Raw genomic sequence first — 16,483 nt, forward strand, 5'->3', positions numbered from 1 at the left:
GCCCCGGGCGCCCCGGAGGCCCTTGCGGCGGCGCCCGCTGGAGTTCGGTCCCCTGGGCCCGCGGCCGGGTATTTAAAAGCGCCCGGGCTCAGCGATTTGCCTTTCAAATAGTGCTAGGCCCGAGGTACGCCGGCGTCGCCCGGGGATCGGCGGGGCCTGCTCCGCGCCCGAGCCCCAGGGCCGCGGGGGAGGGGAGCCCCGGGGAAGCCGTCTTCCCCCGCGCGCCGCACCCCGCGACCTTTCAACAAGTCCTCTGATTCGCAGAAGTCCTTGCACACATTTGCACTTTCTCTCTGGAGCCCCTGCGAAGGGAGATGGGTCAGGTTCTCCAGCTCAGACTGCGCAGCCACCTGCGGAAGGTGTGGCCCTCACCCGCTAGTTGTCCTGTGTGGACCGAAGGGACCGCGTGATGCTTTAGAGAGCTAGGGGTTGTCCCATCCGGAGAACCTGTAGACTGTCCCAGGAAGTCCATATGAACGCCACGGATTCAGCCATGTGGATGCAGCTCACGTTTCTACAAAGTTGAGAGAATAAATCACGACCGTGTATTTATGCACTAATGAGGCAGAGCCCTATGCTCCTTTGCCTCCCATATAGATGTCCTTCCTTACACCCAGTGGGTGCTTAGAGAGCATTGAATGCCTGTTTAGAATGGGATCTGATTGAGTCATCCAGAATTGAAAATAAACATGAAAAAGTCCACAAAATGTCTCTGGAAAGATAGTTCTGATGAGTGATTGTCCAGATTTTGAAATGAGAAAGTTTTAAAAAAAACATGCAATAGCTTCTTCCATCTCCACTGATACCAGTATGATAGAAGAGCTGGGCTCTGGAGTTATGGTAGTCTTAAAAGCAGTTTAGTGGAGTAACAAATTTGCTGATTCATATCATGACTGGATAGTCATATCTGAAAGTGCTTGAAAATATAAATCAGGTTTTTCATGATGGCTGGTTTACCATAAAGCTAAAACTCTAGTAATACAAAGTTCTAGTAGAAATTTTGTTAGTTTACATACCTGCCCTTACTCATAATAAATGGGAAATAATAAATGCAAGTAATACTATTATGTATGTATTATGTAAATGTGTTAATAATACAGGTAAATAATATTTCCTGACCTATGGAAGCTGTCATTGCATACCCTATCCATTCTCATTAAATTATAGCAGGATAATCTGTAATTTATGTAAGCTGAGATTGCCTGACAAGTATGGCCTGGCTGGTTAAAAAACTAAAAATTATATTTACATAAATGTGTTAAGGACAATTACCTTTTTTGAAGAGTCAGCTTGTAATCAGATGATTTAAGACTAATTGTTACTAAATCACAAGTTATTTTTAAGTTTGCAGAAATTGTCTCAGTTTTGTGCAAACATTTTAAAAAGGTTGAGGGCCGGGAATTTAGCTCAGTGTTTTGCTGCCTGCTGTGCAAGCACAAGGACCTGAGTTTGATCTGTGGTGCCAAAAAAAAAAAAAAGGTTGAGGATTCGTACATTTTCTCATACAATTTGTAATAGTTGCTTACTCCCAAAGGGCTAATGCTCTTCTTTTAATGATGAAATAGTGAAAAACTAACTTAATAACAATAGGTATGACTTAGGCAAACTGTGGCAGAGCTAATAATTATTATACTTTGGAAAAAGTTTGAAACAGCAAACCTTATGAAAAATAAGTATTAAAGTGAAAACCCTTGCAAGTCCCAGGTTAAAGAGGCTCATTTAAACTGTTTTATACCTTGACTGAGGAGAGGCTCCTTAACTTTGAAAGATATCCCTACATGTGGGAAGAAGTAAGAATTAATCCAAGGAAGCATAAAAACAGACTGATTGGTAATCAAAGGCAGTATCATAAAAAACTTTTGATGAAGAGACGAGTGAAACTGTATCACATTTCATGAAAGCTCTGTACATTTATTATTTTATGGTACTTGTTTATGATTCATTCTATAAATTTTTGGAGACAGTTGATTATTTTTAATTATTGACTTACTGTAACAGATATGCTTAGATGATAGTTCCATCTTGGAGACCTTTCTGGGTTATTACCATTTAGCCACTAGTCAAAATCCTTAAGCAGGGATGAAATTAAGGTTTATAGGGAATATGGTGTATGCCTTGCTTGATAGATTTTTTTCAAGTTTTTATTATGACTGTATTGTGTTTAATTCAAATTAAGTGTCTTAAGGTGTGTCATTTTATATATGCAGACTTAGCTCTTGGTTTTTATTTTTGGTAGTTCTAAAGATTAAATCCAGGGCCTCCCACATGCAAAGCATGAACTCTGTTACTGAGCTATAATCATCCCGAGTGCTTTAGCTCTTGTTTTAAGCCATTTTTCTCTTCCCATAGGAACAGGGATTTGAGGCTTTAGAGACAAGGGAAGTGTGCTTTCCACCACCCTGTATCTTAGCTAATTTTCCTCCTCTTGCTCAAATGTTGTACCTATGTTCCTCTTTTTTCTTGTATCTCATTGCTGGTTCAGTATAGGAGAACCTGACTCAGTGAATAACCTAAGGACCTCAGCTGAAATCCTCCCCACCCTCTATTTAAATTGCCTGGAAACACCACATCCCTGCAACTGTGATGTGCTTCTGTACAACTTTGCTTCCAATTCATTCATAGACCTGGTGCTGTTTCCTAGACAAGGGAAAAGCTGGTCAGAGTTTGTTTGCTTCTCATTATAAGTAGATATTTGAGTTTGTAAAAACACTCTTGGCATGAACATCCTAGGTAAGTGAAGTTAAACTGGTAACCAGGAATCTTGAAAACACCAAGAGCACTAAATTTAGCACCGAAGGTCATGCCCTTGCCTCATAAAATGCCTACATCCCAGTGCTATGAAATCACATGGCAACCGTGGGATTATTCTAATTTGATCTTTTGGTACATTTTTTAAGTACCTCTGCATTCTATATTTATGTAATACCATATATTGAGCACAGCTTCATGTCAGGAATAGTTCTAGGAACTTGATTTTTTCTGGTGAAGGAAATAAAATTGTAGCCTCTGGGGAATCCTATATTCTAGTGGGAGTAGATAGGTAATAAACAATTGAAAAAAGTGATATAGTATGTTGAATGGTGCTTAATGATACAGAGAATAGAAAAGCTAGACCAAGGTAAAATGTATTGGGAGAAAGGAGTATTGGGATAATAAACAGGTTAGCCAGGATAGGACTCACAAGAAGCTGATATGGGAGTCTTCACCATGAAGGAGATGAGGGAGTTAGCCATGAAGATGCCTGTGAGGCAGTGAGATCCACGCAGGGGTGCAGACAGTGTAAAGACCCCAAGGCAGGACTGTACCTTTTGAATAGAAACATGGGAATTGGACCCATTTCAAGTATTCTTGTAATGGCACTGAACTAAGGAATCGTTTAGAACTTTTCCCAGGTATTGTGAGCCTCAGCTTTGTAGAGGCTTGCAAATGATTTGGTCTCACTGACTGAGTGGGTTATAAGTAGTGAGGATTGGTGGTTCTTGACTCTGAATATCCTCAGATTTCTTATTGTTTCTGTTTTCTTATGTCCAAAACCCAGGTAATCCATTTATTTAATTTTATATAGTGGGTCTATAAACCAGCTAATGAAGGTCAAAGTTTCTGGAAAGAAAAATAAGGGTAGCTACTATCAATAATGTAGAATTTGGCTGCAAAGATGGTTTAGGAAACATTTGCATTAAAATGGCACTATAGTATAGTAAATAGATTCTGCAATAGTGGAGCCCTTTTTTGTTCCCACTTCACAGGTACACAAACTGAGGCATAGAAAAGTTATCTCAATTTGTGAATTTTCAGGGCTGGTTGGGATTTGAATTCTAGATAGGTGAATTTGAATTCCAGCCAAATTGCCAAAGAGATAGAGAACCTGATGGTACCCTCCCCATGCTTCTTCCATAGACAGTTGGTCTGTTTTGCCCTTTAGAAAGTAACTCTGAACTCGGGAGGAGGAATATCTGAGAAAGCAGCATGATGAACTTAATCTGCTTGGAGTTGAACACACACCCCTGCTGCTTGCCTCTCCCCTCCCCATTTGATTGTGGACAGATCACTTAACCACACTGTGCTTCCTTATAAAATGAAGGGCCGGGGATTTAGCTCAGTGGCACTGTGCCTGCCTCAAAGGCACAAGGTCCTAAGTTTGATCCCTGGTACCAAAAAAAAAAAAAAAAAAATGAAGATAATAACAGCATCTACCTCATGGAGTGGTTAATGAGGATTAAATGAGATTATATATGTAAAGTACTCATCTACAGTATTAAATTATCTGCATCATTCAATTTCTTGCCATTTGCATATTTACTAAATAAAAACGTTTGTAATCCTACTGTGAAAGACTCCATTAGAGGTTAACAGAGTATGGGTCATGTCTATCTACTTTCGGTGCTGTTTTGGGAACTTTACAACTATACACTTTATTGTGCCCATCTTGGGAAAGGTTGAGCATAGGAATAGAGAACTCCTGTGTGGTCTGCTTTCTTTTCTGTGTGGCCAGAAGCACTTTAGACACTGGCAAAGGCTTCACCACTGTGGACTAGGAAAGTGGTGTCAAGGCCAGGACTTCCAATATGGCCTTCACTTGTGGCCTGAATTTATTTGAAAAAACCCAAGACTAGAAAGAGGCTCTGTGTCTGAGCCTGTGGGAATATTTCTCTGAGGATCTTTGCTGTGGGAAGAAGGAATGACTGAAGGAATAAATGAATGAATGAAAGGCCTGTTGCTCCCTGCCCGGCTTTCTGCCTTCACCCAGTGGTTTGGCCGAAGAATCTCCCTCCAAGTGTTCCCCAGAAGGGCCCAGGTGCAGAGCCAGTGGAGGTTTCAAAAGTGTATGCATGCACCCAGACACACACACCACAGGTGGCAAAAGGGAACCCTAAATCTAAAACTTCACTGCAGCCTCAAGGCATCCTCAGTAGTTTCTCTCTTTGCTCCTTTCTCATCTGTAAATGGCAAAATCATCCTTTATGAAACGTGACTTGAACATTCTGTCTCGTTATGTTTCATGATCTTCTGATTGTTTTCTTTTTGTGTACATGTTTTCTGACATGTAACTGAAGTGTATAGATACCAACAATCTGCTTGCAGCAGGGTGGACAGAAGCCTCCATATTCCTTAGAAAATGATTTCCTTTAGAACTCATATTTTAGAGAGATCTCCTACCTCAGCAGTTGTAGAAATACAAGCTGACAGCTGCTTTCAGAGAACTTGATTCTTCCCATTGATGACTGTGATGAAGCCTCAAGGCTGGAGCAGGCTGGTGACCTGTGATGAGAGGCACTTTCCTAGGACAGCTGGGAAGCCAAAGGCCTGTGTTCTAGGCCGAGGTCTGAGGGACAGGATTCAGTGCTGCTGAATCTTTTAAAAATCCTCCCCCTATTCTACTTTTTTTCCATAGGCCCCTCCCCTATTTCTTTATATTTCTCACCCACCTCATCCCATATTCCCTCTCTTCAGATCCTGACAGTACAGACATGTCTTGGGTCATGAAGAAGTACTTGTTGGGTTACATGTGTATATTTTGTTTCATGATAATCTAATAGGGGATAGATTTCTTCCACATTGACCTGGCTAAAGTGTTGAATCACAATGTTTATCTGTAACCTGAAAAATCAGAAACTACAAATGTCAGAAATTTATTATGTATATTTTTTAAAAATGCCTTTAATTTCATATATTGAATAAGTTTAAATAAAATTATATTTTCTCCATGAAACACACTGGAATGTTGTAGTAGAATGTTTCACTATTTTTTAAAAAGCTCAGCTACAAGCAGGGACCAGATTAATGGATATTCACTTTAAGGATGAAGTCTTTCCAATAACTCTTTCTCTACTTTGGCAGGAGTCAAGGGTACTCTTACTGGGTCACTAACTATAGACCTTCTGCCCAGTACCAATGAACACTGACAGTCTCCTGATGGCCAGTTTTCCTTGCCTGGGCTCACCCACTGACCTCCAAAGGAAGCACTGTTCATTGTCTGCCAGGCTTCAATAGTGATTTTTTCCTGAGATTGACCTCCTCGACAGGGCACTGTCTGGCACCACGTTATTAATACTGAAATACTGTTTCTTTGGCATTTTATATATATACATATATTTATATATATATTTATAAATTTTACATATAAATTATATATAATTTATAAAAGGGGATAAATGAGTGTCTACTGTTTACAGTATATAATATATATGTATGATGTATATATATAATGGTGTATATAGTAGTCCCTCTCTCTGTGATGAATACGTTCCAAGACCTTAGTGGATGCTTGAAACTGAACAATACCAAAAACAAACTCACTCTCTCTCTATGTGTGTGTGTGTTTGTGTGTGTATGTGGTCTCTAACATTTCATATACAGAGTAATCAATGGAAACATTTTCTGTTCATATCTTTTACCTATAAATTTAATGAGTTTTTGGTCGTAACTAAATATTATCATGTACCATGGCTGTTAATTTTGCAGTTTGAGATATGATAGTAAAACTAGCATGAATTTTTCATTCTTCGTAGTTTCTTAGCAATCTCAGCATGATTTTTTTTCTTACTAACCTGAAAATTTTCACCTTTTAAAGGAAATACTGTATGGCTTCTTTTTGGCATATCTGAATTGCCAGCATCACTTTGGGGCCATTATTAAGTATGATAAGCACTGTGATACCTAGACAGTTGGGTGGGCTACTTGTAACTAATGGGCAGGTAGTGTATAGTGTGGACATGCTGGACAAAGAGATGATTCATGTCCTGACCAGGATGGTGCAAGATTTCATTACATCAGTCAGATGGTGTACAATTTAAAACTTATGAGTTGTTTAGTTTTAGAATTTTCATTTAGTATTTTCAGACTACAGTTGACTGAGGATAATTAAAATTGTGGAAAGCAAAACTCCAGATAAGGTGGTGGAGGGTAATGCATATAAAATGTAAGTGATATATACACACACACAGTATATGTGTATATGTGGATATATATGTGTGTGTATTTTTTACATGTGTGTGTAGAGTCACATATTTCTCTCTCATCACCGTGGATAGGGAGAACTACCATATGTATTTTTGAGTATTTCTTATATGCTGGTACTTAAAACAGTATTCTCTATCTCCAAGAAGTTGAAATGTGTTTGGAGAGACCAGACATGTACAGACAAGAGAAATGATGAATAATAACAGGGACCACTGTGAAGCTAATGAACCTCAAACCCCAGGGCCCCTCTCTTGTACAACACAGTTTTGAATATATTACTAGGGCCCACCCAATACTTTCCAAGGCCCTGGAGGAGCCTTAACAGTGTATTTTGCAATGGGTTCATTGGGTCATAACTTGTAAAATTTGAAAAAGTAAGATTTTAACAGCAATTGCTTAACATTTTCCTTCTCCACTGTGACTTTCCTTTTGTCATATTTCTCTGTGGGTTTGATAACTTTGGCTTTGAGAATATTTTTGAGGTATAACTAAGGCGAAGTCAAGTTTGGATTAGTTTGGATTTTCTGGGATGTATTGATATAGATCATATCTCTGTCAGTTTACATTATCTCTGGCTATGTGGTAAAGGAATTGCTCCCTAGGAACATTATCTGCCTTGACAGCTCATGTGGGATCCTTCTATAAAGGTGCAAGTCAGAGGTAGCATTGCAGATGTGCTGTGACATCTGTCATTGGGAATCTGGTTTCAAGTGCATGGAGCTAGAAGCTAGTTTATGGATGTCTAAAATTCTAAGTGGAACATTCACTTCTTACCTAAATACAATCAGAATGGAAATTCTCTTCAGTTAGGAATATGCCCAGTAATGCAAATATATAACAACAAAGACAATTTTTCTCTCCAATACTGGGAATTGAACCCAGGGCCTGGTGTATGTATGCTAAATCTCTGGTCTGAAATGCACCTTTTTTGTAATGGAAATTCTATTTAAGTTTGTTAATTAGATAATGAGTATGTATCAATAGCAACAAAAGTAGTAAAAACAAATTGGTTTATGAGTGTCATCATTACAAAGATTGTTTAAAATTAGTCAGTGTATAAGAATACTTGAAGCCAGATGTGGTACACACGTGTAATTCCAGCATTCTGGGAGACTGAGGCAGGAGAACGGCAAGTTCTAGACCAGCCTGGGCAAATTAGCAACTTAATGAGACCCTGTTTTAAAATAAAAAACTTTAAAAAGGGATGGGGATGTAGCTCAGTGTGAAGGCCCGGGGTTTAATCACTGCAGTAAATGAATAAATGACTGAAAACTTGAAATGTTCTGAAATTTTATGGCTCCTACATAAAATAAAATTTGACAACAATCCTAAAGCTTTATTTGTCACTACCAGTAAAGGATTATGAGGCTAACAGTCACTTTCTGAATTATCAATAATTAAAAATAAAATTTGACCACCCATGCTTAAGTGAAGGCTAACTTATCTTCTCATCCCATAGAAAATAGTATTCATATAAATCATTGTCATATGAAAATTTATCAGAGTGCATAGCCCAAAAGAGGTACTTATAGCAGTATGTCAGGAAGTTAGTTATAAACACATGAGTCTTTCTCTGGATTTTGACTTTGTAATGTTTTGGTACTACCAGCTTATAAAATTTTGTTTTGTTTTGGTTTCTTAATCTCAAAAAATAATCATTTTCAAAATAATTTTGTATCTGCAGCAGTACATTTTATTCCCACATAGAAGGTCTAAAACTGCATACCCACAAAACTTGGTCCATTCCTGGAACTCTCATTTAGGGAGTCATTATCAACAGTTCTCATACAACATCTAATTAGCCCTCGCTTATAACATACCTGTGAAGTAGACTTACTGCCTTCCAGTCTGACATTTAATATGTTACCATACTAATTGAATACCATATCTAGTGACATATGAACTACAATGTTTATCTTTTTTAAGTTGAGTTTCCTTAAGAGCAAATGCCATGCCTTCTTGTACTTTTATTTAGAATGTTTATCTTAATAAGATTATAAAACATAATTTCAGAGCAATAAGCCTTTTTCATCTCAGTAACCCTTATTATTATAACTGGCTCTTCCCTGTGTCCTGCAGTGCCTGCCCATGGCTGCACCAGATTGTGTGTCACCCATACTGAGTGGTCACCACCTGTGTGTTGTGTCCTCCCCAGAAACTTAGCTCCTTCCTGGAGGACAAGGTCTTGTCATCTTTCTGGCATTTTCCTTGAGAACTGTTTTCAGAGATGGAATGAAAATAAAAATTGAGTAATACTTTGGATTGTGAAAAGAATAAAGGACAAAGGTAACTTTGGGCTGTGGAAGACATCTTTGCGATCAGTCTCCGGAGGTGTGCATATATGAGAGATAGTTTGGTCAACTAGCCCCAGAATATATTGGGCCTAAACAATCTCAACATTCCTAGGACAGAAGTGTGTTTTCATTTTCCTACATCTTCCAAGGTATCTGCTATAAAGGAGGCAGGGGGCGGGGTGGGAGAAGCTTGGACTAAGATAGAACTGGATTTTGAATCCCTGTGTTAGTTACTTTTCTCTCAAAATACCTGACATCCAAAGTTAAAGGGGAAGGGGTTTATTTGGCTTACAGTTCATAGAGGTTTCAGTCTGTAATTGGCTGGCTCCAAGGCAGGGATGGCAAACAGCCATTGCAGAGGAGAAACATGGCACAAACAAGGTCACAAAGGCAAGAAGGGACCTTCTCCTCATCTTTCTGCCTTTTTTATCCCACTCAGACTACTGGGATGTGTAGTGGTTTAGTAATCATGTGCCCTTAATCCCAGTACCACACATTCCAGATTCAGCTGCCTCTGACCAAATGAGGCTTTGGGAGGACATCCAGACCCAAACCAAAATAATTCTGATCCCACCACCCACCACCTTTCAGCTTCTCAAATTTGGGGACCTGTGCCAGTCTTGTTTGCATAAAATACAACAGTAATTATTTAGCACCTACTAACATTTTACTGTAACATGCTCCACTCAGTGTTTTAGTTCCATTTGATACACGAAGACATCAGGACATAAACAAAATAACTAACCCCTTAATGCTCACAGGAGTTGAGGGACAGATGTCCTTGTATACCTAGTACTTGCTTTTTACAGCCTCTGTTAAGATGTTTTACAAGATATTTGCATCTTACAGTTTCTCTGTTTCCCAGGCTGGCCTCAGACTCCTAGGCTCAAGCAGTCAATCCTCTTGACTCCACCTTACAAGTAGCTGGGATTTCAGATGAATACCACTGTGCCTGGCTAATGTTTGGATTTTAATAGAAGGTTCTTTCATACCTGACTTACATACAGAAGAGACTGGATTTCCAATAGGAACAGTGTGGGTAGCTGGGGAAATATTTTAATGCTGCTGTCTAGTAGGAATAGAAATTATTAGAATGTTTCAAGGGTTCTAAAGAAAAACTTTAACCAAAGAACATGCTGTTGTAGTCAGTGGTTTGCAAGGGAACAGATTCAGTACAGGACACATAAATTTATGGGATCATCTTATAATACTCACCCAAAAAGTCAAATGCAGAAGAGTGCAAGAGGTCTGTCCACGCACTAGAGGCCCCAAAAATCCAGCTGAGAACCTGGATCCCAAGGCAATGTCCCCCTCAAGTCCAGCCAGAGGCCTAGAGCCCACACCATCCCTGGCAACAGCAAGGACCCAAGCTCCAATGACAATGAGAACAGCCAAAGTTCATATCAGGAAAACCAACCACAGAAAAGCTTCTCCTGGGAAATCACCTGCATTCATTCTTCCCCTCCTGTTCTCCTTTTGTACCTTTATGGCAACAGTGCTCAGGTGGGTCTTCCAAGCCTAGACCCACACTGGCTCAGTTCAGCTGGACATTCCCACTTCATTTGACCATTAGTTAATCCACCACACATGCCATCATCACAATAACAATAAAAGCAATAATGTCAATTCTAAAATGGTTGTAATTACTGATTTTATAAAGATGCCAACTAGTTTTCTTTCCCTTACTGATATTTATTTGGAGATGGTGTCTTCTGACAGACCTGATGACGCCTGACCCTATCCACACATACAGACTTTTCTTTTCCTTTAGATCTTCAAAATCCTGTCATTATGTTCATTCATGTCCTTTGTTTTAGAAATTTGTTTGGACCTGTGGTACATATGGGGACCTAGATGGAAACATTGTGAATTAAGAATAGAAAACCTCAGTGCTCTGGCACTATGTTTAGAGTTTTCCTGCTGGACACTTCCCCGGTGGCATCCATAGAGAGCGCACACTTTGGATCATATCACCCATCACCAGTCCTAAACAGCTGGTGCAAGCCACAGCTGGGCTTAGAACAGAAGCACCTTGTTCCAGTCTCTTTCACTGAAAACATCTTGAATGCTATATTAGCTGCCTGTTTCTCCTTGTTTGGCAGACATAGGAGAATCCTGTAGAGAGAATTTAAGCTGAACACACGGTAGTAAGCATGAATAAACATAAATTATGTCCCTGTTTCCTCAAATATCAAATATCAAATGAAGAAAACGAGGCTCCTGACGTTTCTATGTAAGCCCAGGATGATTACATACCATGGGAAGCCCTTTTCTCAGTAATGGCAGATGAGTATTGAGACCTTTGCTTTCCTCCTTGAGCTAGTCTCAGTGGGCTGATGGGCTTCGGATTAAGATTTACCATCAGAATGCAGCAAGTGTCATGTAGGTGTCCTCAGTCCACATGTAATCTGTAGGTAGTTGAGATTTTAGAGATATGCTGAGTATATCTTTAATAGGATCTTTCTAACACTAGATATCTGGTATTTGGTGCCAACTCAACCAAATGGTTGACAAAGTGTGATTTAAACTAATGAGTCTCAATATTCTACCCAGATCGGAAACTCCCTTTTATAGGTTGGCTTCACTTTAGCACTTTCAGTGGCCCACAGCAAAACATTTGCTATCAAAATATGCAAACATCAAACAAGAATTTGGGTCAAGAGATGTTAGATTACATGGGCCCTTCCCTTCAGATGGTAGAATAAAGGAATATATCTTGTTAGTCCCTGGAAAGATAATGGCATCTTAAGTGTTTATCTGATATATATTTTAAAGTAATGAGAGTGATTCTCATCTTTGGCTTGTAGTAATCAGTGTTACTGATTTAAAAATCACACCCAATCTGTCTAATAGAGTTTAGGCCAGTTTCAATATAGGTTGCCATCAGAATCACTTGAGTGAACCTGGAGAAAATAAGAATGCCAGGGCTCCATACTAAAACTTCCCATGTAATTGGCCTGAACTGAACACTTGTTTTTAACACTTCAAAGTTGATGATAATAAATGTTGCTAAGGTTGGAACTCCTTGGTTTCCTCTAATGAAATAACGAATATTATGAAGATTATTGCATTTTAAAAAGAAATCAAGCCTTTAAAAGGGTGTGACCTTGTTGGGCTTCAGTTCTATGGATTTTATTGTTTAGTATACAGCAGCTGTGGAGATGTGATACCGTTTCATGTATGCAGTTAGAGTAGAAGTGCTCAAAGGGGAGCACTGTGGCCTACCCATCTCAAACTGAGATGCCTCCAGGACATGATATATGCTTGAAGTGGCCCAGTTTCAGATTAATTGACTCTGGAAGACTGGAGAGCCCTTGCTCCCCTTGAAAAGCCAGCTGTGGCTCAGCGTCAGCCCAATCTTCTAGTGTTGGAGAGTAGGCCTTGTGTTGACAGATGCTTTTATTGTTATTATTGTTTGAGAGAGAGAAGCTAGAAATTAGTATTTTTATGTGAAAACTGTCTTTAAATGTTGGCAACTAATACTAATGAGTTTAAAACATTGTGCAAGACAATTGTGCTACTCCACCCAATCACTGTAGTTAATAAGACATATTTTGATACGCCATGTGTTTTAATTAGGCACATGTGAATGGTAGGATGCAGTCAACGCTAAAGATCATTGTTTTCAGCAGAGAAACTATAGGAAGTATAGAAGATATATGGGAAAGAATAGTAGTTTATGGTTTTAAAAAAATTTTTCATTGTTCTTTATGAAATGATTAACTTTTTAATATGAAGTCATTGTGATTAAAATTTTTTCTTGTACACCAAATTCTAAAAAGGCGAGGCTTAATCCTGAGAGAGTACAAACTTACTATGGCTCAACTTGCAATTTTGTTATGGTGACATACATTCAGGAGGAACCATGTTTCAAATTTAGAATTGGAGTCTTTCACCTGACTAGGGGTAAGCCATATGATGGATGCTAGGCACCCACAGTGACCCACAGCTCCCAGTCAGCCACACAGTCAAGAGGTGACACTCAGCCACCTACAGCTAGGATGTTTGGTAGGGTAAATATCTTAAATGCATTTTCACTTAGGATATTTTCAATTTATGATGGGTTTATTAGAAGTAATCCCATTGTTATTTGAGGAGCATCTGTGTTAAGCAGTGTCTGTATCATTATCAGTAGTATCTCTCTCCTCTGGTAAAAAAGCAGGACCATTCAGAAACTCTCTATGTATTTTTATCATGGCAGACAATCTTTCACAGACCAGTTGAGCTTCCTGTCACTGGAAAAGTGAAAGTAGACTCTGATAGTTAACTGGTGTCAATTTGAATAAGAGATGCCTAGCAGATTGGATTAGGACAGTTCTGGGTGTGTCTGCATGATTGACTTACTGAAAATAGAAGACTCACCCTAGATGTGGGTGGCATGAACCAATAGGCTTGTAGCCTGGAAGAGATAAAAAGGGAAAGAAGAAGGGAGTGACTCTAGTGCACACTGTTCAGCTTCCTGTTACAGACTCACATCAGACTCTACAGTGAGCTCCAGGTCTTCAACTTTTGACTAGATCTTTTGGATCTGCAGCACATGGATGGCCCTTTTGTATTCTTCCACACCTAACTCTGCAGGTGGCTGTTGTGAGCCTACCTTGCAAATCCTTTATGTATTATATTAAATCTGTTTTTCTAGTGAGCCCTAACTGATACAGAGATTTAGAGGTAATGGAGTCCAACCAGCTAGCCTAATTCTGTAGGCAAAGAAGCAAAGGTGATTAAAAGGTGAGAGTGAGCAGGTGAAAGCTCACTGGCCCAGACAGTGTGTCCTGCACCCAGCTGGCTTCACTGGGAATCCTGGATTTGCATCTTCTGCCAAGTTATATAACTTCTCTGTGCTTTGGTTTCTTCATCTCTAAATGGGGTAATAGTAGGTATGCTTCTCAGAGTTTTGTGTGACACCACGCATACTTGGTGTGTTAGCTAGTGAGTTCTGAAGAAAAGAAGGCTTCCTAGTCAGTTCCTTTGGTTGTCCTCTGCAGAAGCTCTGCTGGCAGCTGCACTCTGGACAGTTATGGGTGCTGCCTCTGAAATCCCACTGGGCATGGGACCTCAGCCAAACTGTTTATTCTTCTAGATCTTAACTTCTGTCAGATGAGAATGGGAGTAGTACTTATCTCAGAATGTTGTAGGCTATGTAAAATCATGTGTATGAAGGGCCTGGCAACTAGGAAGTACTCCATAAGTGTTGATACTGACTGATATGATCTTGCCATCTTTTGTTCATAATCCATGATGATGCTCCTTGTGCCACACAATCCTTAGACTCCTCTGACCTCTTCACATTTCCTTAATACTGTGGAAGAGAAATAATCAAAACAGCTACAACTATATACAATTCTGTTTTGGGTTAAGCATTTGTACTTGGAGATACTTGATAGATTGATTTCTCTGGTAGAATTTTGGTTTGTGTTTGTGTCAGTCATTCTGAGTAGTCCTAGGAATCCATGGACTGTAACAACATTCCATAAACGAATTCTTGCTGTTTCAAAATACACAAGCCTTGATTGGTTATGCAGATTTAAGTTTTTGAGATGTTAGATCATGTGATCAGAAAAATGACTTCCATATTTGATAAATGTAATTTTCTATTTATGAGAAGAGGCATTTCAGGATTTGAGAGAGATTTATTAAGCTATATGAACAAAAAACATAATTTTTTTCACATCGTGAGAACTAAGCAATGGAAAAACAGAAGATCCTTTTATCTGTGTTATTTGGAAAGGTTTATTGTGAAAAGATTCATAGGGATTTTATTGAGAAATCCAAGAACACAGTATAGAACTAGGAAAATGCCATGCCCTCCTCTTTAAGTGTGCTGCATCTATTTAATAACAGTCTTGAAATGTCACATGCTCAAATCCTGGAAGCTTCTCAGGAAAATCCCAGGATAGGTCTTGTTTGAGAAACTCAAGTTGCAGTAGCTGAGTTGTTTACTTATTGTGGAGAACATTTAAAATACTTCATTCCTAAATGATATTTAACAATATTACATGAAAACTTTTAGTCTTATAAGACATATGGAACTTGTTTTCCACTTTAAAGAATGTGTTGAAGGCCAGTAGTTAGCTGGTACAGAGTTAGGTGACTTCATAGTAGTTGAATAATAAAATGGTTTCCAACCTTTTTATAAAATTTCTGAAGGCTTCTTTCATCATTTCTCTTCTTTGTCTCCATGGGTTCTATGTCTTGAAAGATTTTTCCCAACAAACAAGCTGATTTAATAAGTAATTAAATGTTTTCTTTTTCCATGCAACAACGTCTAAAAACTCCCAATTTATATATTTAGTAAATATTTATTGAGTGCTAATGATGCAGGCTGATCCGGGAGCTGGGGATACATTAATGAATTAAACAATTAAAGTCTCCATGCTCATGGGAGAAGCAGATAATACATAATGTGTAAGATATAGTCCAACAGTCATAAAATAATGCTGCAAGGAAGAACAGAAAGTAAGGAGACAGATGGAGGTTTGGAGGCCTATTTGAGATGAGATGTTCTGGGATGGCCTCTTTGGAAGAAGGCAGCTCTCAAAAGGCCTGAATGGAGTGGGGATGGGAGTTGTGGGGAGGATGGACTCCAGGCACAGGGACCAGTAGGGTCAGAGGCAGGAGCAGTGAAGGTGAAAGCAGAGGAGAAAGAGGGTAGTCAGGCCCTGCATGTGCAGACCTGTGGTCACGCATTGTCACCACTCTGAGTGACAGTAATTCCAGCCCCAACCGAGGATGTGAAATGTTGTGTGGCTTATGGTTAGTTTCCCTTTAGGCCAGTGATGGTGAATCTTTTAGAGAAGAGTGCCCAAATTTCAACCCCAAACCCACGTATTTATCTCAAAGTGCCATCACTGCAATTAAACCTGAATACTGAGGTTTTAGTTAAGAAAAAAACGATACATAACATCTTTTGTCTTAAAAGAAAAACATAATAACAGAGCATTCAATGATACAGCTTTTTTTTCCCCTCCATACTGGGGATTGAATTCAGGACCTTGTGGTTGCAAGGCAGGCACAGCGCTACTGAGCTACATCCCTGGCCCCACAGCTTTTTATTGAGAGGTAAAAGTTTGCATTTGAGGTGCTTTTGCACAATTAATATGATCTTTACTATTGCATGCTTGCTGATTTTGTCAAACCTTGGTTCATACTTCATTAGTTTGAGAGCAACACATGCAGAGCTCAGGTCATCTGTTAGTCCATGTCTTGTATCAGATTTGGTATGATTCAAA

The 16,483-nt window shown here is 39.2% G+C and overlaps 1 protein-coding gene across 1 annotated transcript in view; it reads left to right on the plus strand.

Annotated features, from left to right (window-relative positions):
• The window catches only part of Jazf1 (JAZF zinc finger 1), a 348,619-nt gene that overhangs the window by 1,291 nt on the left and 330,845 nt on the right, over positions 1 to 16,483 (plus strand). The gene's annotated exons all lie outside the window — the stretch shown is intronic.

The sequence above is a fragment of the Heterocephalus glaber genome, unplaced genomic scaffold (genome assembly GCF_053883595.1).
Source record: "Heterocephalus glaber isolate CG9 unplaced genomic scaffold, H.glaber_assembly_v1.0 deba00000676, whole genome shotgun sequence".
In the NCBI taxonomy this organism is placed as follows: domain Eukaryota; kingdom Metazoa; phylum Chordata; class Mammalia; order Rodentia; family Bathyergidae; genus Heterocephalus; species Heterocephalus glaber.